The sequence below is a fragment of the Vidua chalybeata genome, chromosome 3 (genome assembly GCF_026979565.1).
Source record: "Vidua chalybeata isolate OUT-0048 chromosome 3, bVidCha1 merged haplotype, whole genome shotgun sequence".
In the NCBI taxonomy this organism is placed as follows: domain Eukaryota; kingdom Metazoa; phylum Chordata; class Aves; order Passeriformes; family Viduidae; genus Vidua; species Vidua chalybeata.
The window spans coordinates 69,242,795-69,268,482 of NC_071532.1; the positions used below are offsets into that span (position 1 = coordinate 69,242,795).

At 42.9% G+C, this 25,688-nt stretch overlaps 1 protein-coding gene across 1 annotated transcript in view; it reads right to left on the reverse strand.

Annotated features, from left to right (window-relative positions):
• SOBP (sine oculis binding protein homolog) overlaps positions 1 to 25,688 on the reverse strand; it is a 112,971-nt gene that overhangs the window by 22,381 nt on the left and 64,902 nt on the right. The window lies entirely within an intron of this gene.

Consider the following 25,688-nt stretch of genomic DNA (forward strand, 5'->3'; position numbering starts at 1 on the left):
GGGGGCTTTTTAATGTTCCCAGTCAAAAAGAATGAATGTGAGTTATGCTAATACCCAGTGGAAATCCAGGTTGGGTCTTATTTCATCAGAGTGCCTACATATTTGATTTTGTATATAAACAGCTGAGCTCTGTGTTTTCACCTTCAGTCTGAGGCTTTGAAACCACAGAAGGAACTTTGGATCTAAAACCACTGGTGAAGACCAAAATATGGTGGGCCAAACTTTAGGGAAAATGAATGTAGTGTGAGGTGGGGCTTGCCAAGAGGGAAGTTCTTCTCCCCAGAAACGTTCCTGGCTAAAATAACATAGAATGGGACAATAGCAGCATTTAAATCTAAAATCTTTAATGTAAGGTTTTTACAGGGGTACTATACAAGAGTGGATTAAAGGGCATGTCTGCATGGCTGTTTCAATACTGGCTAAGTCCACCACTGCAGCAGTGACCGAAGTCCTAAATAAAATGAATGTGATGCATAAGATAAATGGAGGGTAAGAACAGGAGAGAGAGCTGGGGGTTTAATGCCCTCAATAGGTCAGACAGTCTGTCTCACCAAGACTCACATTTCAGAAACATCTAAAGAACACCTCAGTCTGAATGCCCTTTTCAAAAGGGCATGCCATGGGCTTCCCATACTTGGAAACCTCATCCCACACCAAGTGCATTGGCCTTTGAGCATGCAAGAGTCTGTGGGGCACAGCAAACCACAGTTCAAGCCATTAAGTCCTACACTCAGATCCTGAACTCTCATCAAGCCTCATCACACAGAAAGGTCAAGAAACAGTTGCTCCTCCAGACTTAATCTAGTCTGACAGGAGACCATGCAACTGTGTCTGTAGCCATCTTCCTTGTGAGCATAATTTGAGGGATCTGTGGAGTCAACTGAGTGTCTCCACCATGCTCTTCATGGCCCTAAGCTCATGGGTGGCAGCATGAGAAGCCAGCTTGGCAGAGCAATGGTGCAAACATCTGCTGGTCAGTCAAGAAGTTTAATTTGGATTATGTAAGTATTGGACTTGATGCTCAACACTTGATTTCCAGGCCAACACTTCTCATGATGTTCATTCCCAAATTCCCCTGCTCCTGAGATGATGGTGGGAAACAACTCAGCAGCCAGAAACAAGAACTACATCAAGTAGGTGAAGCCGGGAGTCTTGGTGAACTCCAGCCTGTGCCTTTCCACAACAGGAAGTTTTGCTTTATGATCCTTAAGCTGTTAGCACCCCAGCAGGAGCTTCACTTCTTCCTAAAGATGATACAAATGAACTTCATCAAACTGCTGTCACTAGAGCTGTGCAAAATATCAGCAGTGGGGAAGCATTGCAAACACCTTGAGAACAGGACAAGAAATGTTGGCTTTGAATATTCAGGAAGCAGTAAGAAAGAAATCAGAGCTAGCATCTGGAAAAACATTTCTGGGGCTTAGAAATACTTCCTCAGAGTGTCCAGGCCCTGGTGTCTCTTCGGGGCAGCTGGGGAAGGTTGCACTAGGAAATACCCTCCTTTCTCTTCCTCAGAGAGAGGAAATGCATTTCTTTCCTCAGGAGGACATTCACCTCCATGACCTTGGAGAACTTTCTGTATAGTCTACATTCCCGCATTTTCAGCTACAGGAGGCAGCAGAGCAGCTTCTCCATCCTTGAGACAGCCAAGCTGCAGAGTCCCACCAGTGCCCAGGCTGACAACAGGGCTGGCACTTCTGTCATGCCAGGAACTCCTCACTCCTACACAGGGGCTGCTCCTTTTGAGAACTGGACTAAACATCAGCCTCAGAAGGTTTCTTCTGCAGAGCAGTTGCCAACAAATGCAGTGAGAAAGAGAGCCTGTATGCACTAGGCATTGCAGCATTCCCTGCATCCAGCCCCAGCAACTGGGAAAAGAAAGGGAGCAACTGACACTACAAATTCTTCTATCAACTTCTTTTGAGAAATATAGATGCTGTTAAGCAAAGAAAAGCTTAAGGGTAAAAATGAAAGGGGCACTTTACTACACTCAATCAGTATCTCAATGATTGACCAAAATCTTTCCAAATGAGAAATCTGCACCCTTAGGAATCTCATGTAACCAAGTCTGCAGATGACTTCAGAAGCCAGATGAATATTTACTTCTCTAATTAATTCACTTTTTAATTCAGTATCTGAATAAACATGTTAACTCATCTTGTTTTCTGATCAAAACTTTATTCTCATAATATGGCAGACATTGTGAGGTGGAAAATTACCCATCTGGCTAGAATTTATATCTGGTAATATCTTGCATGTATTTTTTCCCAGTATATTTTCTTTTTTATATTAAATAAAATATAAAAATAACAATAAAACCCCCTCTGTTAATACTCCAGTAGCTCATAGATTGGTTGACAGAACTATAAGTGCAATAATGAAGAGGTTTGAGGGGCAGGTTAATGTTTTTTGCTAACATATGATGCTTTTAGCCTAAGGCATTGCTGGGGGCCAATACTACTTCACCTGAAACCAAAATCACCCCTGAACAGTCATTAAATCACTCAGAGTTAAATGTAATATTACTGGATCTAGAGAACAGTACTGTAATCCAGATTTGAAATTTCATTATTCCATAGAATAGGAGGCAGGAGTGCAATCTGAAACCTCGGGAAATCTTTATTTATTACCCCTTATTTGTAATGAAGGGTTCCAAGTCCAATTTCTCCCTCACACCATTGCCATTTTACAGTGGCATAACTCTCTCAGACTGGTGGGCTGTTTCTTCCGATTTACGCTTGTACAGGCAAGAAGCTTACAGAATTCAAGTCTCTGGGTGCTTTGAAATATATATATACATATATATATGTGTGTGTGTCTGTGTATGTGTTTGTTTTCCCTCTATCTACATAGCTCAGGGATCTTCAGTTTTCATTATTACATGGTAATGTTTCTCTTGCAATAATTTTTAGAGGCCAGGACCCTGTAGTAGGTGCTGTAACACATACATAACTGTAGCACAGGCTGCAGCAGAACTGGCTGGGTCTCACAGTCTACCTGACACAGATCCCTACATGTTTCCCCACCTTTCTCAAACATACAAAAATCATAGAGGGACTGCATCAACCACTAACTTGAAAAGATAACAACAGGGAAATATTGACTTGATTAGGGGAAGATTGACTTGACCCTTAGTAAAAATGGATGAAAAAAACCCACAAAACTTCCCAAGAGAGGTGTTGCTGGGTTTAGGCTACAGAACTCTGAAGGGAGTCAAAAGTGTTTGAGATTTGAATGCGTGTGATTCACACTTTGAGAACTGCTGGTTTCGCTGCTGGTAATGGTACACACCACCCTGCGTCCCAGAGTATGCTCAGTTTGAAAAGCAGCCCTCTCTCTGGAAACCACATTTGATTAGAACAGCCCTGGGCCAGATCCAAAACCTGCCTGCATCAGGGAAACATGTGTCACATCAGTTTCAGCCCAGGACTGAGACATGTCACATCTCTTGCAGATTGGGCACTGAGAGTGGAATTCATTTTCCCATTTCCTCTGGAGTTGGGAGCTGGAGAAGACGAAGCCAAGTAAGGGAAATTGCTCTGCTGCACACAGAGGAAACATTCTGAGTCCTCTACTTTCTCTTGCTGCAAGGCACTGATCCTGGCTGAAACCCAGAGCCCATTGGTACAGACCCAGCTCCCCTTCCCCCTCCTAATTAGCACAAAATCACCAGTGGAGAGAAGCTTATTCTGAGCAACTGTTGGTATTACTCTTGGTCACTCCCATAGAGAGCAAGGAAGACTGAAATAATGGCCAGGGAATAGAAGAGATGGGGATTGTAACAGTCTGCACATCCCTCAAACAGGGAAAAGAGGAAAGAGGAAAGAGGAAAGAGGAAAGAGGAAAGAGGAAAGAGGAAAGAGGAAAGAGGAAAGAGGAAAGAGGAAAGAGGAAAGAGGAAAGAGGAGAGGAGAGGAGAGGAGAGGAGAGGAGAGGAGAGGAGAGGAGAGGAGAGGAGAGGAGAATAAAAAGATTACTCTGTTTCTGGTAGGTAGGATTTACCATGAATATTATGGTCCCTAGCTATCTGAAACCATGTTTTTTCAGAATTTTAACCTTGAAAATAATAAATGAGGAGTTACAAAGGTCTGAAACTACAGCCTAGAGCCAAACATATGGTGAACTAATGTGTGTGAAAACTTCCTTGTCGTCTTCTTCTGCTAATGCCTCTCTTGTTTTACTAAGAACATTCCTGCAAAGAAGCCAGGCTTCCTTTGACAGGAGCCAACAGCTGTGAGGGTGATGGGCAGCAACCAGCTTTACTTATGTGCAACACCTGAGGGAGGGAGGGCCAGCCCTTCACACTCCCTGCTTGACCACTGTGATGCTTTTCTCAGGCCCAAAACATTTGCTGGTTCTCAAGAAATGCAGAATGTGTCTTCTTCCTTGCTGATTGATACCTCTTTCTTTCTAAGTAAGGTATCAAAGTGAAAAAATGATCCTTCCTATTCCAATGAAAAGGTCTTACTTATCCTTCTGTTTGGAAAGTGTTTGGCACTAGAACGTACCTGACACTAAGCTATTTACATAAATCAAATCTATTCTTAGTAATCTTGGGATCAATCTGGGCTAACTCCACTGAAGCTAGTGTTGATTTTCAATTTGAATCATGTAACTGAGAGTTGAATTTGGCACAAAGGATTAATTTCTCACCAAGGAGGGTACATTACAGCAGAAGGCATCAGATGAACGGTTCAGTAAAGAACACAATCACAGAGGACCCTTTAGCAATGCATTGTGTTACTGTAGATGGCACTCCTTCCTTGCCTGGGTGCACGATGCACACTGCGACTGCACAGATTCTATTATGTAAATGCATCATGCCAAAGCCTTTCATACTTACAAGACCATGCAGATGATTTTCTCTTTGCATGACATGCATGACAAAGCAGCTATGTGGAAGCAGCATACTAGGACAAAAGAAATCAACATATTTAAACCATCACTCTGCAAAGCTCTCAAGAATGATTTGCTCTTTAGATTCCTCCTCAAAGAGGACCCAGTCTGTCTTGCTTTCTCCAGCCTTTTTCCTCCTCTAGTCTTCCCACAAAACCACTTCTGACAACAATTTCACAGGATAGAACACCACTCGAAATATTCTCCATCGGACCAGCTGAGACCTGGCTGGCAAATGAAGACCTGCAGCCATCACATACAAAGACTCCTAACTGTGCATTTGTTCAATGCAACTCAAGTGTTTGTTTTCTTTAAAGAGCTTTCCTTTACATTTATTTTAACACCTATCCTGGGTCAAGTGCTCCTCATCCAGTGACTTTGAGCAGTAAGAGAAGGAAGGTTACATAGCTAGAGCATTGAGATAGGACTTGCCAGGTTGGCATTAGTCATTCTCTGCAAAGAAAAAACTGCTGAGTAACTTTGGACAAGGAAAAGGGCAGGCAGTGAAATAATGTAAATAGCAGAATTTTAGATATTAACTTTGATTGCCTAGCTTGGGTCTGTGAATAGACGTAGGACTCTCAGGAGGGTGGATCACAGCAGGAACCTAACTCAGGCTCTGAACTGGTCCCAGCAGAACTCTCTGGCCATCCACTGTCAAAGGACTGAAGGGACACCAAGCAAGTCTCTAAAGCTGGGAGGCGTCTGTGTTCTTCATTTCCAGTATGTATCTTTGATTCTCCTTTTACAACTGGGAGAAGGCTTCCCCAGATCTGACTAACCTACTTGGAGCAGGAGGGTTTTGAAATCGGAATCAGGTCCTCTCACATGTGTGTACAACGTCCAGTACAGTCACACAGAGCCAGTGCCTTGATCCACCACCATCAAACAACCAAAGTGCAGCATCCCTGCGGGGATCTTTCTACCCTTTGGGATCAGAAATCAAGTGGGGCTTTGCTCACACTCTGACTTTAGGATTTGTTGCTCTGTGGCTCATTACAACTGTGCACCTGTACACATGCTGTTACATGGAATGGTATATGGAGTGGCTTATTGCAGGGTGCACCACAGTAGCAGGGAAAGGAAAGGAAGATGGAGTTTAATACAGGGTATTTACCATTAGACATGACTGAGAATATTGGCTGATCTTCACACGTACCAGGCACATTTATCACCCTGTGCTATAGGAGGGGATGTGACTAAGAGGTGGGGACATGCCAGTTAACCTCAGGCACTTGTCCAAGCACAGCGAGAGATCTGAGGTATGCATGAGGGTTGAAATTCCATTACAGGTTTTAAATAATTAAACACTACATGTTTGGAAGCTCATTCATTCCTATTACTTTTTAAATAATTAATCTGTATTTACATCTAGTGAACTTCACGGAGCTATACACATAACAAATTTGAGTCAAGTTGCAGAAGAGAGATTGTTCCTGTCTGACAGCATTACAAATGTTTTTGTTGTATACAGTAACTTCAGCTATTAGGAATCAGTCAAAAGCCAAATCCAACCTAGATGCTGCACACCACTGGGGTTTTTTACCAAATTATTCACAAGTAATCAAAACACTAACAGAAACTGTAAATCCCCAGAGGAAAAAAATGTGCTTCTTACATCTTAGAATAGTAAAAACTGATTTAAGTGAAATGAAAAACTGCATATATTTTTTGTATTGAACATAATCACTATGTTCAAGATTATGCTGTCAGTTCCATGTTACCTGTAGTACAGTCTGATCAAGAAAAATACTAATCTCAAAGCCTACAATAGAGTAATAGTAATAGAGTAACAGACTCTAGAACAGGAAAAAAAAATCTTTATCCAGAGTCCTTGTCTTCCTCAACACATTATTTCCTTCTAATTGCTTCTAGTTCAAGCTGAACCAGACATTCAACACCCAGCAGGTTTCACCTAACTGGAACTACATGTGAAGCACCAAAATGAATAACCAACATTGTTGAAACCTCCAAAACAATACAGCACTGAAATAGGCGCTTGAAACCATAGCTCTGCTATGGGAAATGAATTTGTAGCAATGGCATCAGGATTACACATTTATTACATGTGTAATTTCCAGCTCCATTTAGCCTCTATTTGCAAGTATGCAGATATATATTCATTCACTTATGCAATTCTAGCTGGTATTCCTACAAATTCAGCCCAAAACTAAGTTATTTCCTTTTCAAATAGCATTACTACTAATAGAAATGCTGATGGCCAAACAGTTCCTTCAATTATAATAAGTGAAGCAAAGCTGCCTTCAAACTGAGATCTCTGTTACACCTGCACAGTTATTCTGTAAGTTAATTAGATTGCACAGGACTAAATATGGACATAATGTGCTCTTCAGAGGCCTCATAATGGCAGAAGACATATTAGGGAGAGAAGAAAGAATCCAACTTGACTTTCAAATCCCAGGCTGGCTTTGCAAGGAAGGGAGCAAAAACATCTGTAGTGTAGGTGAAGCAGTCATGCATTAGAGATCACGGAATGCCCGTGTCACCTTGGAGAGGAAAGGTTTGCTTAAAAAGTACCTTGCAACCTTCTTACTTAGTAATTGTTATTAAAAAATAAAAAAACAATGCAGGGACACCTAAATCAAGGGCAGGTGTTGGATCCAATAATGACAAGTCTCCTGTTTGCTCCTTTGACCTGTGCAGCTCTAATTCAGAGTCCTGAGGACAGAAGCTGCACATTTCTGAATGGCAGAAGACAAACAGGGCTGCAGAAGAAGGGACCACGAGGTCAGGTTTCAGTGAAAGCCAGGCTTGCATGCCAGGCACAGAGATCAAGGAACGACTAACTCAAAGCACAGGAAGAATCAGTGTTTCAGATGTCAGCTGTTTCAAGGATTACAAGTCCTCCTGTTTCCAGTGTCAAGGTAATAATCAGAGCAGTGGATGTGTGAGGATCCTCGCAGTGATAGCTGAATGTGCAGCCCTCAATTTGGATTCAGTTTGGGGGATTTTGTTTCGTTTTTAGACAAAGCCAACAGCGCCAAGTATTCATATTTCAATGCTGTTTTAAGGATCAAAACCCATCTTACTTAATAAAAAGATGAGCAAGATTCAAAGCAGAAAATTATATGGGAGCTTCACATACAGTAGGTGGACAGGCAGGATTCTGTGACTTTTTGTCAGGGGTATTCATTTAAAGATTGGTGCTAACAACAGCTTCTTAACAATGTTGTTGTGTGTGTCCCTTCCTATCCCGTTTCCCCCCACCCCCCCCCCCATATTCATGTTTTCACATAAATCCTGATTTTGGCATATTATTTTATTGTGGAGACATGTTCTGTGTACTGGATGGCTTATGCAAATTAGCCAAATGTCCTATAAATTAGTCTTGAAATGCCTGAGATAATGAGCTGCTTGCGTGGTGAGCAGTGCACAGTATTCAAAGAAGGACTTTACAGGTTGGAAGAGTAGGAAAACATGATAAATGTGTCCAGACTGCACAGCAAGGCAGGATGCCTCCCTGGCACTGTGCTGCTCACCTCAAAATGCAAAGCTGACTGACTGGAACTGAAAAAAAGCAATACTAGGAAGCAACCAAAAATTGAAACACCCCGGTCCCCCCTCCCTGCCCCCCATTTATTACCTGGTAGGCAGGTATGCCCCCAGATACAGAAGCCCAAGCTTGTAGATGTTCTTAGCTGACTTGGCCAACATATTTAAACTTTTGCAGGCTGGGTTTTCTTCCCTGCCTACTTTGGATTCTCATTGAAGGCCTTTTGACATATGTTACATATGTGAATTGTATTGCATGCACTGCTTTCTTTTGGAGATATCTATCTGTCTACCAAAACTCATACCTCTCTTGTGTTCCGTGCCTAAGATGGAGAGAATGCTTCAAAACTACACTCCCAGTTGTATTTTAACAACAGATGTTTTATGTCACTTGCTGCTATCTTGTGAAGTATAGATTTAAGAGCAAGCTTTGCACACACAGGGCTGGTTCTCTGCTCCTGACTCAGGTGATACTCTCTGAGGCATGTGAGCTAAATGGCATTAAATCAGATGACAAATCCAAAATACACCACTTGCTTTTAGTGTGGTGTGTGTTTAATTGGCACTCCATATTGAATTTGTGTGTGGGCACTTTCATTTGCAACATCACAATAATTAAATGATATTAGCCTTCAGAGGCAGGTGTATGAGAGAAAGTACTGTTAGGATTACTTGGTAACAATGAGAGCCTTAAGGATGCCTTTGCCTTGCATTCCTTTATTTTATTATTGTCACAGAACTAAACAGGGGAGGATAAGGGAAAGAGGCTGGACAGTTCACCTTGCCTCCCTCCCTCTCCTTCTGGTTCTTCTAAGGCCCCATGTTTTCTGCTAAGGATCCTGTGGAGCAAGCCCTCAAAGGGAGCCATTTTAATCCTTTGTCCTGCAACAACCACTATGCACTCCTGAGCACCCTGCCTTGGAAATGTCTCTTTTCACTATTCAGAGAGAGCATAGGAAGCTCCTCAAAGCACACAAGAGTGCAGTAACAAATCTGGCTCTCTGCTGTCAGTGCTATTGGGATATGGTGAGTGGCCGGGCCAGCTGCTTGGAGCTTTGTGCTAACTATGGCTAACCCGGAGTCGGTGGCGTTTTATCCCCTCTGACAATTGTGCAGACAAAAGGGATGAGGTAAAGGCAAAGCAAGCAGGAGGAATTCATTGTTGCAATTCCACATGAGCTTCAGAAGTGCAATTATGTTCATTTTATGAATGGGAGCAGAGACAAAGAGAGATAAAATGACTTGTCTGGGGTCACAGGGAATATCTGGAACAGAGCTGAGGAAAGAACAGGCACCTCATTAAGGACTGATCTAATACCATGCACTGGGGCAATCTTCCTTGCAAAAAACTCAGGGCTTGTGTTCAGAGACCCACCTAGTTTGGTCATACTGAGAAATCAGGCTGTGAGCTGTGGCAGGTAACTGACAGGCTTTTAGATAGCAAAGCTCACATTTAGTAATATCTGGGCCTTACAACATTTAGGGATGGGGACTTTCCACAGCTAACAGCACTTACAAGCCAAAGACTACAGGAACGAGTGGGGGCTTAAAGAAAAGTTACACGATTTGTCATGGAACTGGAAGAAGCCAGTTAAATTGAAAGAAACAAAATAAAGTAATGGAGGAAGAGAGGTATTCAGTAGAGGAAGAGAAGCCTAAGGAAAAAATTGCAAGTAGCAGGAAACCAAAAACAAAGGTAAAAAACAATTTTAAATAGAAAAATAGCAGGTGTACTTAAGTGAAAAGTTCAGCCGACAGGGACAATCCCTGCCTCACTGCACTTTCAATAAAAATGTACCAGCTTGCATTTTTATTGCAATCTGTTAATTGCAATAAATTACCAGATTGGGCAGAGGAGCTGTCTGTGCTGAAAACAGTCACAAGAGAAGCTGCCCAGGAGACGGAATCCCAGTACAAGGGTACCCAGGCAGGTGAAGGGCAGCAGCCGTGCCCACCAATGAGCTCCACCTGTTCCCTGCTCAGCATCTGCAGTGAGTGTAACATCAGCAGGAGCTGTTTCAATAATGTTTTAAACCTTCCTGCCCTCCTTTTCAGAGCTCCGACATGTAAATTCAAATCCCTGGACATTCACAAGCAATTATTTTCTAACAATGCCAGAAGAAAAGCTTTCAGCTCTACAGCTTCAAAAACCCCTGCCCAGACATGCTCTGTGGTTGACCTTTTTCAAGACCTAAATATATATGAGATACCTAAATAAGATAATTGGCCAAGTATAATGTTGGTGTGAGCTGGAGGCCTTATACCAGAGGTGACAGAGGCCCCCTCTAAGCAGGAGAGAAGCTGCAGGAACTCCATCCTTGCTGGTTTGCCCCCTGCGTTCAAAGGCTTCTCTGATGCTTGCTCCTCTCCTGATTTTGTGTGATTTTATTCATGTGCATCCCAGTGTTAGGTTTCACAGTGGATGCACTTAGCTGTACAAACTGTGCCAAGTGAGCTTACCAGAATGGCAGTGTTGTGCAGGAGATGGTACTTTTGCAAGGGCAGCCCCAAATTTCTGTTTTCAACTGCTGCATGAGAACAGCCTATCATACCATAAAAGATATAAATGTTTTGTGGCCTTACAGATAAGCTAGACAGATGATCCTTCAGCATGGCTCTGCATCAGCACCATGGTGAAGGGATAAGGAGTGAAAGCTGATGGCTTCTGCACAACAAACAAACAAGCACAGAGACAGTGTTTGCTCATTTCAATGTGCAAAGCTGACTTGTTTAAATATGAATATGTTGCTTATAGACAAATTTTAGTGACAGCAGCCCCGTGGCATCTATCACTGTTTGCACTTCTGCTAAAAATAGTTGTGTTGTCTTTGGATTTATTTAGATGCCACATCTGCAGATAGCTCTCACTCCTTCCACCATATCTCTACCTGTTACAATTTCCGCCATTCTCCAGGGTACATCATGCTTAGGAAGAGGCTAACCACACAAGGTTCATGTGGTGTCACAAACACCTGAAATCACTTCCCTGCCCTCACCAAAAGGCTGTGCCCTTTTCTCTCTCATCTCCTCTCAGCTGTTCTCTTTCTCTGTCATGCTTACAGGCAAGGGACACCAGCTTCAAAATGCCCCCAGTGCCTTCACTGAAGAGTGATGTGGTCTAAAAGGCAGCACAAACTACAGAGATTGCAGAGTGGTTTCTCTCAGACTAGATCATGATAATCATTGCTTCTCCATTTACAGAAAAGTGAGTGATTTTCTCTTGCCCCTGTGCCAGCCCACAGCACAATACAGATGCACTTCAGAATCAAAGCACCGTCCGGAGGAACTAACAGAACCTTTCCATTTCTAGGTTTCACTGTAGAGATATTCAGATGAAGCACCTGTCTCAAATTCAGGGTGAGCTGCCTTAACTCGGGCTCCTCCCAGAACTCATTTGGGCATTGTCTTAACACCTATGGAAAGGAGCAAATGCCACCCAGGAAATAAACAGAAGGGAGAAAACATAAAATGTGAAGTCTAAACACTACTGGTTTCCTCCAAGAGGCACAGCCCAAGCACTCTCTAAACCCTTCTTTTAAGATGGAGCTACATGGAGTTCCTGAAGGCTCAACAAGGTCCAGGCTATTTTTGATTTGCCTTTTTTGCAGTTTTCAAACCCCAAGAGCACTGGGAGATCCCCCCAGCACCTCATCCTTCTGCTGTATCTGCCTTCATGGATGGATTTTGGAGCAGGACCAGGGCTTTGCACATCAGGGATGTGGTACCTCCTGCTGTGTCAGTGCACCATGATAAAATGATGTGCTGTCACTCTGCCACTCAGAAAGGCACTCTGAAAATAAAAAGTGTGTTGCCCACGCCACGCATGATTTTGTAAGCTGGGCAGGTAGGAACCAAAAACAGCCAGCAAAGACCATGAACTGCAGCTCCTACTGGTCCACAAACCTTCAAAAAGGCATTTTGCCTTCTGCACACAACCTGCACTAGTGGCAATCCTCAACATTTTACAGCTGAATTATTTTCTCTGCTGTGTTAATCAGATTTGTTTCCAGCAGGTTTTTCTAACAACACAGGGGGGAAATTGGGCCACACTCCTCTACGCAGGGGCTTCTCCCAAAATTCACACTGGCACAGCTGAACTGGAGGCAAAGAGTAGTGAGATCATAAATTCCATGGAGACAAGCACAACCTGCTTTCCAAATACACAAGCAAGGTACTGCAGCTCCTAAGGAGGCTGCTGTGGTTTTCCTAGCCCCTACCTCAGCTCCCACCAGCAGTTCAGAGATACCAAAGAAAGACATCTCACCAGGGTGGCATTAGAGACAAAAGCCATCACACAGAGGTCACTGCAGCTGTCTGGTGACTTAGGGCAACTGAGATTTCAGCAAGATCTCAACAAAAGGATTTTGATAACGAATGCAGATGAGTATCTCCATTTATGCAAGGAGCACAACAGCAGCCTTTACTTTCACTGACCACAGTGGTCTTGAGCTAATCTCATTTGAACTTTGGACAGCTTGCACTCCTCTGGTCCTCGGCCATGCCTTTCTGCTGGGGAGAGTTTCAGCCCTTGTTTGTGCTGGAGGAAAAAGGGAACTAAAGCTGGACTGCTGGACTGTGCAAGCACACGAGCTATAACCCCTCATTAAATGTGCATGGTGTGGTGACAAAGAAGGAACACAGTGCAGTGGCAATTGCCAGAGCCCTGTGGCAATACAGCAAGCATAGCCACTGGGGAGAGCAGCGCTTGCTCAACACAGTCCAACGCAATCTCGGAAAGGAAGAAATAGGATACGCGTAAGATAAAACTGAACATGTTCTCCTGGCCCTGTGCAACCCCTGTCCCTGCTGAGGGCCCCATTCCTCCCTGGGCACATGCTCTGGGAAAAGCCCTGTATGCTGCAGGTGCAAGCACACCTGAGAATCTCACCTGCTTGCTTTGCTCATGGCACGAGATGCTTCCAGTTCAAGGAAGAGGCTGGATCCAGAAGGATCCAGTGATTTTACATGAGCCCTCATCCCAGAGATTTATTAATACAAAGTGAAAAATAACTGATAAGAGACGCATTTACCATTTTTATCTATGGAGTCAATCTCTTAGCTCTTTAATATTTCAGTTTCCAGAATCCTTTGGCCCTTATGGCTTGGTAAAATGATACACCAGCACAATGTCCCTAGTGCTATGTTCCAGCACTACATAATCCTATGTTTGAGACAGATTCTCAACAACTTTGAGACTCCTTTACACCACTCTGGCAGCTGAAAGGGGCCACCTAAGTACATTTTATATGCACCAACTTTTGAGGCTTCTTTCTATTGCCAGAGTGATGAAAGGCATCCCTAGCTTGGGCCAGAACCTGGTTCTTTGCTTAATGTTTTGAACAAATGAAGCTGCTGCTTGAGTGCCAAAGACACAGAGAGGAGGGGGCAGTAGCCAGGTGAACACCAAGTGCTTCTAGCCCTGGCAGTCAGGAATCTATGTTGTTATGAAGCAGAAATGTATTGGGATGTGTTACCTTCCCAACCACTAAAAAACTCGCAGAAAATGACTGCTTCACATCTTCACTAAGGAGGCATTAATTTCAGTGTCATGTGCAGTAATGTTCATTTGGGACAGGCCACAGGTGGTCAATTATTCCTCTGCCTGTCTAGAAGAAGTATGTTTATTCCTCATAATAAAGTGTATTAGTACAATATAGAGTTTATAGCTCAATTAGGAAAGTGACATGCAAAGAGTTACAGCTTCTTGTGGAGACTAGAGCTAAAAACAAATTTTTAAAACTCAGTGAAATACTACCCTCCTCCCCATCAGACACACAGAAAATACACAGCTGGAGAGGCAACTGACAGGTATTTTAGGTTGAATATTTAACCAGCCTGTACAATTGAATATTGTATTGTGTATTAAAGCTTTAGACTATAACTGTGTTCCTTTCTCTGTTTCAAACATTTTTAGCTGATTATTCAGGCACTGGTTTAAAACAAAACAAAGCAAAGCAAAAAAAAAAACCAAACCAAACCAAAACAAAATAAAACAAAACAAACAAACAAAAAACCAAAACAAAAACCCCACAAAATTTAATTTTGGTCCCAAGCATAAACAAAGCTGTGCATTGAGCAGAATTTGAGAACATTGTGCACATGCACACTTTGATCACTTTTGGGGATCCACACACAGCTCTGCTTACTTCAGTTACTATGTCTGGGCAGTCAAATTGTTTTTAAATACCTGTAAGTAAATCTTGGAACCCATTTTCTCCTGCATCAGATAATAATTCATAATAAATGAACTTTTCATATACCGAGGATGCAGTTGTTCATTATTTGCAGTATAACACAACATTAAATAAGGTATAATTTTGCACTTCTAACATTTTAATCTCAATTTTAAACTCCATGCAAAGGGAATTAAATAACAGCATCCCCATTTCAAAGCTGGAGACTAGACATCTAAACATAAGTTAGCAGATTCCTAACTTCCAAGCATACAAGCAGTCCCTCTGAATGGCTCTACATGCAAGATTGACATTGCAAGCATGCAGGAATATGCAGCTCAGCCAATGACTGTAATACCTAAAATGCAGGTGTCATATGGAAGGTATTTATCTAGTTAATAAACAGATACAGGCACATCTAAACATTGGTTTGACCAATCCTAAATCAACACCTAATTCCCACTCTACAAGTGCTTGTCTTCCTCTTTAATGACAGGACCTAGAGAGAGAGTCCAGCCTGGATGCCAAATACTGAGATGCCACAGCCAGGCACGTGAATGGAACCATGTCCTAAACCAAAGGATGCTGTGGAACTGGAAGAAACGTGGCACTGGTGAAAACCAGAGTGAAATGCTGACCTAGCTGAAGCTCAGACTGAAACATCCATCACATTATTGTGAATGCAACTGAAAACAACAACTGATCACCTGAATCCCACAGGATTATCCTGTTATCCTGAAAGACATCAGGCACAAGGAGACATGCATGGTTTTCAAAGAGGGAAGCAACCTCAGGCATAATGAAGATTTCACTGAAATTGTTAGGGCTAGACTGGAGAAAGGTGTACAGCATAGGAATATTTCACATTACTATAAGCAAAAAGCTGTGCTTAAAATACTGATGTGCTTTTATCTGCATGTACACCCACCTGAAAGACCCCAGTCTGCAAATGAAAGCAAGAACAAGAAAACTTCTTGTAAGGAAACAGACTTCTTTCCTGGGTGAGAGACAACAGCACATCAAATTCACACTGTGCAAGACAATATTTATAAAATGCTGATAGATATCATCCCCCTTTTGACTTATGGAGCCATCAAAAGCTCACTTCCACAGAGCATTTTTGGACCCTTTAGTTGACTGAATCACCAATTCAGAATCTGTCAGACTCCATTCTACAGATTAAGAGTCTCTCCTTGGTTTCATTTGTTATGCATTAATAAGAGAGCACTGGTGCCTGCATCCTCTCGCACAACCAAAGCCTTTCTGCCATTACATAGTAAATTTTGTTCTTTCTCGCATTCAAAAAAAACCCCAACACAACAGCAACATGGCTTAGTTGCTATGCAAAGACTTTAGAGTCACTGCATAGGGATCAGTTCCAGAGTTCAGTTTGATTCCAACCAAGACAGGCAAATTATGCCTGGAAGTGATCTGACCAGACCTTCCTGCTTGCCTGTGTCTCTTGTCTACAGGTGTAGCATGTGGTCAGAATGAACCTGGGATCCCCACAGCCCTTTACAATCCTGATGCACATTTACTGCCTTGCAGCCTGGTGCCTGGTACAGTTAAAATTCTGAGTACCAACAGACAGATTTATTATGAATGCTGGTAGGGATCTTTTTTCTCTCTCATTGACTAGATGTGACTCAAAAAGTTAATGGTAATTGCTTTCATCTTCATTTAGCAACAAGAGAGAGAGAGAGAGGAATGGGAGCAATTTGCAGATATGAGAACAGGTCATTACAGGTGTGTTATATTAGTGTATTCATGAGCCCCCTGGGACAGTCATGCTGTGATATCCAATAACTTTTTTAATGTGTAATTACACACCATTGGACTATAATTGATTAATTGAAAAGAGAATGTAGGCAGATGCTAGGCCAAGGCTGCTGCTGCTTGTTAAATGAATATGTCCTTGCTTCTTTATAATAAGTTAAGTGAACTACTCAGAAGCAATTAAGTGAGAACTGAAATTCATTAGATTTTATGTAATTGTTGGTATTAACTTCTATAATAAAATGCAGGATTTATATTTTGGGTTTTTCTTCCCATCCCAAAAGCAATATAATACACGTCACTGCTGAGATGTAAAAAAAGTGTCTGCCACAGACAGTGGGCTGTAAGATATGTGCTCCTAGCATTCAGATCTTCCCCAGATAAATGTGTAGCACTGATCTTCCTTCTTGGGGTGTCATTCCTGGAAGCTCTGCACAGCCCCAGGGATTACCAATGAAATGGAGTCAGACACTTAATATCCCAGAGCGCCCCCAAACCTCCCTGCAGTCTACTTGAATGGTGGCCAAGCTCTTCTCAACCCTCCTTCCCAGTGGCTGGATCTTAACTCTGAGAAATAAAAGGAGCACAGTCTCCTGATTTTCAAAACCTTACTCTCTTACTGCTGTATGTTGGCTCTACAAGGGATCAAAGCCTTCAAACACTTTTCAATGGGGAAGACAACACATGAGCAAGATGAGGCGTAAGCCAACTGCACCATTACACAAAGACACACTCATTAATGTAGGCACCTGTTCAGACTCAGTAAAACCCATTCTAATGAACACCTTGCATGACTGAGAGCCAGGGTCAGAGGTGAAAAAGAACTTGAGCGCCTGGAGACCAAAGCCAGTTTTATGGCCTGACACCATGCTGCAGGTGTGGTGGTGGTGAGATGTGTTGCAAGGGATGGTTCCCCCTAGGTAGCTGCCAGGGTATTCCACAGGCCCTACTGAGCCATCTGCATCTCCTGCACAGACCCCAAGAAGAAAATATTTATAGCTTTGGGTGATGACTTGGGAAATTCTATTTCAAATTTATATAGAAGGAATTCCAGTGTATTTTAATTTATCACACTTCACTTCCTTTAGAACAAGATATATCTTTATTCTTTAACATTCTATACAAACTGACTGAATTTAATTTCACAGAATTACAGAATAAGATGAGTTGGCAGAACCGCACAAGGAATATCAAGTCCAACTCAGGTCTAGAAAACACACCCTGTGCCTGAGAGTGCTGTCCAAATGGTTCTTGAACTCTCTCGGGCTTGGTGCTGTGACAACTTCCCTGCAGAGCCTGTTCCAGTGCCCAACCACACTCTGGGTGAAGAACCTTTCCTGATACCCAACCTAACCCTCCCCTGACACAACTTTAGGCCATTCCTTCAGGCCCTGTCACTGGCCACCACAGAGATCAGTGCCTGCTGATCCTCTTCCCCTCACAAGGATGTTGAAGACTGCAATGAGGTCTCCCCTCAGTCTCCTCCAGGCTGAACAGACCAAGTGACCTCAGCCACTCCTCCTACGGCTTCCTCTCAAGGCCCTTCACCATCTCTGTTGGCCTCCTTTGGACGCTCTGATAGTTTAATATTGTGGTGCCCAAAACTGCACACCGGACTCGAGATGCACCAAAGCAGAGAAGAGCAGGACAATCCCCTCCTTTGCCTGGCTGGTGATGCTGTGCCTGACACAGGTTATGAATGCCAGTTTTCTAAAGCTAAGCCACAATTCCCAACTGGTTTTCTTTCCAGGAGACATGAACCTCCTTTTTTTTTTTTTTTTTTTTTTTTTTCTTTTTTATTCCCTTTTTTTTTCCTTATTTATAGAGGTTTGGGTGGGGGAATGGCTGACAATTTTTTCCAGGCTTTTTTACTTCAAAATTTATTTAAATCATTATTAAGAAGTAGTCTGCTAATTATTTTCATCTAGTAGTTTTTTAACTTTTTACATGTTTAAATCTGTGGTTTAAAGAAAGAGGCTTTTTTTTAATATTCAAGAAAAATCAATTTTTTTAGTGACAACAGGTTTAATATGAAAGTTATAACTTCAGTAAACATATCAGATAAGGAAAGTAAAGAGTAAAACTAGAGTAATATAACAAGGTATTGCAGTAAGGATAAATTAAGGCTAGAGAAATTATTCAGAGGTCATCAGTAAATGCAGATTTATTAATGAAAATTTGAATGCTTGTCCTGGGAAGGAAGATGACAGATTTGGAGCTGTAATGGGATTTTAATTGTTTTCCTTTTTAACAAATGCATTTTGCTTCTCTTTCAAAATAATAATGAGTGGTGTTAAAAATTAAAAAACATGCCTCCTTTTGAGGAAAGGCAGGCTTGTGCTCACAAAGTGTCAAATGCCACATCTTAAAATAATGCTCCTGTATTGGAATGAAGGAAAATGCTAAATTAGAGGCAGTGGGGCAAAGTTGCTTCCTATATGTAAGTGGGTGCTGTGGGAAAGGGGATATGACTCACTCTTGGCTCCAGAAGGCCAAACACTCACTGCCTGTAGCCACAGTCTTTCCCCAATCTGTCCCGTTCCCATTGCCCCTGTTCCCATGCTGCTCACCCCTCTCACTGTCACACCTTTTAGTCCATCTCTTTAGGGCCCTGAATCATCCTCCTTAATTCAATTCAGTTCACTGGATTGAAGAAATGGGATTATGTAGAGCTCCTGGTGGTACCAGCCTGCTTGGGGAGGAAGCCACGTCTGTGACCATGGGGGAGATTTTATCCTTTTATTCTTTTCCTTCCCTCCCTTCTTCCCTTTCCTCATGCTCCTGTGAATTTTATACCTTGTATTTTATGTGCTGCTGGGAACTGGCAGAGCCTTGCCCTCCTCTCAAGGTGACTGGCGCTCCCCTGCCCACCTCGGCGGGAGCCATGAGGAATCCCTTGCCCTCCTTAGTGCTGTAGGTCCTGCTCACTCACTAACCCTGGGTGTAAAAGGAGCAAGGTTTGGGTCTTATTTCCAGCAGAAAATCTGCTACCTCAGACTTGCCAAGACAGGGCTTTGTTTTCTATTAGTTCCTACAACAGGTCTCTGATGTCTGCCTTCGGCTTAGATATTATTAATCAAGATCATGTTTTCTACACTTCAAATTAGCTGTTAGCTGGCCTGCTGGGGTTGTGGAGTCCTAAGCATGGTGTGAGTTAAGAAATAAAAGCGTAATACTTTAGTAGCATGGTGATGCAAGACAGGGGAAGGGGAGCAGAAGGTCTGAAAGACCAAGGCAATCTCTCAGGACTCCCTAGAAAGTCTCTTGCAGCCCAGAAAACCTCCCAGGTCCAGTCCATGCTGCCATAATGTGAGGAATGGTTTCACTTCCATTGTGGGATAGAAGAACATATCATTAAAAAGCAGGGCCAAGAAGGACACAGCCTGTGTGCTGGGCAAGACAGTGGCTGCATTTGTTCAAACCAGTAAATAGATCTGTGCAGACAGGCCACAGGGACTATCATTTTCTGGGGACAGCGTGTGGCGGGGTGGCTGGCAGGCTGCAGCTCTGTGTTTGGTCCCGTGTTGTCCCAGCGGGATGCCGATCGCGGCACAGATGCCAAGGCACCCAGTGCCCCGTGGTGCCTACCTGTGCCTGCAGGCAGGGAGGGTCAGCTGGAGCTGGGTGTCAGGGCTCTCTCTCCCCAAGGCTGCAAATAGGCATGGTCTGAGTGCTGCCTTTTTTCAGTGCATTTACACAGCACTCAACAGGAACATGCATATAAGGCGAGCACCGCTTAGCCCTTCATTCAGCCTGGCGGCAATCAGGGACAAAAAACCATTTAGAATAATTTTTCCTGGTTTGTTGCCCTTACTTGAAGACAAACAGAGTGCAAGGTTTTCAGCAGGGTTTTGGGGAGTTTAGTTTCAAAATATTCTGCCATTGCTCATGGACAATTTAGTTTTTTAAAATGAAACACTATAGGCGATTAATCTACCATATGACCTAAGCGTCACTGTTATTTCAGTCACAAGAAAGGTTGAATTTCATGTGGCCAAGATTACTGAGGTTTTAAGAGCATCAATATCAATTCGCTGCTACAATTGTTTTTCTCCATATTTTTGTTCCAGGGCCATAACCACCACTCTGACAGCTCTCTGTGCCTGATCCAAAGACCCTGAAACCAACAGCGGGCTCTCCAATGGCTGTTGGGGGTTTTGCACAGTCATCTGCTCGAATCACTGCATATGCCACAGTGCAACTGATGCAGGAGTACCAGTTGCCCTCAGACTGTGGCAAACTGAGCAAGAAACTGATGAAATCCATCAGAAAACCACCAAAAAATTGTACCAGAGGTGAGACAAACATTGATTGATGCTGAAACAGAATTTAAACATGGCTGTGGAGGTTTTAAGCTCTCATCAGGCTCAGTAGCACTACGATCTGGAACTCTACAAGGTGTCACAGGTCTCTTCCCCCTCTCCTATTCTGCCTCTCCAAGGTGGCAGAATTGCCTCCTGACCACAGGATTGTACCTGACAGGCTTGATGTGGCTCTGCCCCTCTCACAGCTGCTGGGCAGTACTCCTGCTCCAGCTTTCAGGCTGAAAGCCCTGCACATCCCCAGTCCTTGGCCAGAATGAAGGAAGTGCTTTCCCTCCCTCTCCCTCTGCTGCTTTGCACCCAAGAGGGTGAAGGAAGAGCCAGGAAAAGCACAGGGGGAAGTGCACTTCTTCCTCTCCACTCTGCTAGGAATAAGGAGACAGCAGGAGAGACAAAAAGGGTGGAAAGGCAAGAGATGGAATGAGCAAAGCTATTTCTCCCTAATTCAGTCCTTTTTTGAAGGCACTGTGATTTTAAATGGACTAAGAGGTATTTTCTTCTGCTGCTGAGGCACTAATAGGGAACGGTTTTGCTTGACACTGGGGCACAGTAAGCAGGTCAGGCACCTTAAAAAAAATTAATTTAAGCCTCACTTTCTGAAACCAAAACTGTCATGGCCTTCAATGGATACCAATATGCATATTTACATTTAACTCATCCACAACAGCAAAACCTATTGGCCACATCGGATCACAAATACTCTCCGTACTTTCCATTGTCAGTCTGGTAGGTAGGAAATCTTTCCCACATTCCAGTGCCATAATTCTGCAGTTAACCTGCCTGCATCCCCACTGCCCTGTCTGGGTGCCCCACATATGCCATTTGTCCTGACTCTGCCTCTAGTGCTGGAGCAGAGCACAGTGACACGACTTCAAGCAAAGCATTAGTTGTAGCTCTGGCTCACCACAGCTTTGCCATAGCCTCCCCAAAGGCCTTTTGCTCATAAGAGAACATTTTGCATTTCGTGTTTCCATTGTAGATGTGTTTTCAGAGTTTTCTCTGCCTCTTTTTGTCAATGATTAAAGATAACTGCCCGTAGGTGAGTTTGCATTAAATCCAATAGCAAGCATGTTTTATTTTGAGTCTTTTACATAATAGCTTCCAAGCACCAGGACTTATAATTCATCTCCTACTGCATTCACAAATTTATCCTCTCAGAGCAGAACTACTAGGAACAGACTTTTTCATTTCAAAGATGAAAAGATCATGATTTTACTGCAGGAAAATCATGGATTCAGCTGGGTGTAGGACTGGAAGTGAATTTTTTTTCGAGGATATTTATGTTTTGTTTGGTTATTTGTTTGCTTTACATATAATCCCATAGCAGTGGGTGGTACTCACATCATCTCCATAAACAAATTATCTGGAAAGCAACCTGATGTTTAATTTCCTTAACCCATCAAACCCTCCTTACCTCATACAGCAGCATGCCAATCTGAAACCTTGAGTCAATATTCTGAGTAAATGGGGGGAGGAAGGAGGAACTTCTGGTTTTTCTTTCCCACTTTTGTTAAAAGGCAACCAAGCATGACTCTTCCTACCCTGACTAACCTGGGTAGGTGCCAGATGGATTTTTCCTTTCTCTAGGCAATGGCTCAGGAATTTCATCTGGCTAGAGCTGGAGCTGTGGGCTTCTTGTTGGCCTTTTCACTCCAGCCTCCCCCTTCTCTGCAGTTAATCCCATCCACTATTAGCTGGACTGTGCTGTTTCTTGACAATCAGCTTACAGCAGGGACTAAATTCTGCCTTTTCCTTCTGGAAACAAAGAGATGTGCCTGAAAGAAAAGCTTCCAGCCACTCATGGAATAAGAAATTAAAATCCTGAGGCAGTGCCTATGGGAGAAGAATGGATGGCTGGCCAAGACAGCATGCTGACCTTGCTCTTTAAAAATAGATTTCTTTTATATAGTTCCCAACTTTTAGCATGGATAGCTAAACTTAAAACAACATGATTCTCAATAATACTGTAAAGTCCACTAGGAAAATCTGATGTGCTCATTGATTAGAGCATCTTAACCACTTTGGTTTTCGTGCCCTACAACAAATCCCAGGACACAACATATATAGATTTAGCTTGGGAAATGAGTACCCTGTTCTAATCCCATAACTGCAAAATGGCTTTCTATACTAACCAAAATATTTAATTGTCACGGCTTTTCTTAATGAGCAGAACTACTGAACACACTTCAGGGATTTCCTCTGCCTAAATTATACCTTTCTTCCTTCTATTTCTTATCAAACTTGCTCACATTCAAAAAGACCAGAAACAAACAGAAAAGCTGAGTTGTACCTCATCAAATCATCTGTTCTTGTAGTGTGTAAGCAATGAAGAAAACATACAATTTGTAATACTCCATGTTACTTTTGTAATACTCTATGTTACCATGCTTTAAAATCGCTCCACGTATTGAAGAGTTAAAGCTTGCTGTGTGTGCCTGTGACCTGGGATGTTAAGATTCAGCCAGTGTAGCCTGGCTCCTGTGGGAGAGCCCTGGCATGCAGACCCAGCAGCAGCAACCCAGCCCTGGATCCTGGCTGGCAGCACTCTCCCAGCATGAGCATTTCCCAAACTGAGGAGCCTGCCTTTGCCGAAACAAGCCTCACTGGAAAATGGCAGCTAAACCCTAAAGTAAAGAAAGCATTTTTGAGCTGAAAACTCCAATTTTACCTGACAGACTATTACTCTATTTACTCTGAACTGCCCTAAGAAAACTCCAAGGATTCCCTCATTCTCAAAAGCATAATCAAGTTTCAGTTTCTCTTTGATTTAAAAAATCTCGTCTTTTCACTCAGCTGGCATCTGACTTGTGCTGTTAGATTCTGGGTAAGTTTTCACCATTGGGAAAATATTTTTTAGAGGATCAGCTGTCCCCACTCCTTTCTTTCATGTTTGTTTTAGTTTTTTTCCTCGTCTCTCAAGGAATACTGACTAGCCTTTAAGAGAAAGAAGGTTTCTTGATGGCCAGTTCTGGTGAATTTAGCTTTTGAAATTTGAGCACATTTTAATATAGCATTGTTTCCATAAAGTAAAATGTAGAAGGAATAACACTACTTCTCTGTGAAACACACAGAACCTTCAACAAATAACACTAGCTCCCCCACCACCCACACCTAGGCTCAACATCATATTTTCACTGAAAGTTCCTAAAATACATCTTTAAAGATAGCAGAGGTACATATTCATTATTTGCCTGCTATTTTTTTCCACATACTAATTGAGTACAGATTACATCCCTGCCAATTTTGTTTCCAATAGCATAGGAAAAATAAAACTATAACAAATTGCTTTTATTACTTCCTTAAACAAGAATTGAAACTTGTCCAAAAAAGCACATGAAAGACTAACTTTGATGACTTGAGCTTTTGCCAGACAAAGTCATGATATAATAAAGCAAAATCTTAAATGTGTATTAATAGAGGAATAAGCAACTGGGCATTAAAAGAATGCTTGATTTTAACAGCACAAAGTGGGTTAATTAGTTCATTGATGGCTTGCATTAAATATAAAGCAGATTTTCAATGGAAATATTACATTACTTATATCCATGTTGTCTCTATTACTAAGTTTCTCCAGCACCAAGAAGCCCTACTGACTTTTGGGAGCATCTTGGTGTGCTGTGATTGTTTGTCAGGCCTGATTAGCAGCACAGTAATTAAGCATGGCCTTGAAGAAAGAGCTTCATTTATTTGGCACAGAAATTATGAGTACACCAGGGAACCACTCTTTGTGTTTGTCTAGTTCCCTCTCCTTAGGATATAACGCTGCTAACCCTGAAACCACCAGGAACTTGGCAAAGGGTTTAAGAGGAACCAAGACCAGATCTCCTAGGTCACCTTGCTTTTGGCTGGGGACAATTACACTGGTAACAAACTGAACCTTCCAAGTGACACCTGTGGCTGTGAAAAGCATTGTCTTTACCTAACCAAGGGTTGGCTCAGCACAGGGGACACTTGTGGGGTAGGAGAGCGCAAGCCCAGTAGTGCCAGGTGTGGCCAAGATGCTCTGCGCTCTGGCCAGCGTGGGGAGCAGGGACTGGCCACCAGCCCTGAGCTGTGCAGGCTTCTCTGGCCAGCTGACTGAACCTGGAGGCCAACTTCAGCACTGGGTTATCGGCTCATCAGCTCGACTTTCAGTGCCTGTTGCAGCTGGGGCACCCAGAGTAGCACTTGGCCTTGCCTCCTGGGAGGGGCAGGCATGGGCTCTAATGCAGATAAAACACAGCTTGCTCCTCCACTGCCACCCGCCTCTTCTCTGGTTACAACAAGAAAAAAAAGAAATGTTGTTTCAAAGTAAAACCCCGTGTACTAACTCTCCATAGACACTTCCATTTAGCCAAATGGTACATCTTACTTAAGTGCAGATGAAAGAAAGGGGAATGCAAGGGAGAGATCTACGGATGTATCTAAACCTCCCTTTTCGAAAGCCATGCATGAATCTCTTTTAAATGTATGACAATTCATCCTCTGTTTACTTTAGGCAAACAGAAAAACTCATGGTGGAGCACTAATTTTCTCAAGCTAATCAAGAACATTAGGTCCCAACAGATTCATTTAATAGAAATATAATAGGCATTCCTGCTTGCTTTTAATCTCGTCTAGCTGCAAATGCTAAAATGAACAGCAAATTAACCCTGCCTTGGAACAGAGATTCTTTCACAGCTGATATCATCTCTCTTATGGCTTGTAAACACTCCAGGCTCCCCGTAAGTGCTTTCCTGGCTTTCACTCTTTCCCCACAGCAGAGGAGAGGAATGGAGAGGAGTGGAGAGGAAAGGAAAGGATGCTTTGGGTTGCATGCAGCTATGAAGGGGAGGAACAGGCAAGCTGTGAAGGGAGGACTGCCTGTTAGCAGAACAAAATGCAGCGCCGTCACCCAAAAACAAGGCAGAGCTAAGAGGTAGATGGGAGAGTGAGTTTTGGGGTGCTTTGGGGGAAGGGGTGGGGGGCTTTCCGTGCATCACCAGCCATTCCCTGCATGGCTGTCCCTGATTTACCAGTGCAAGACAAG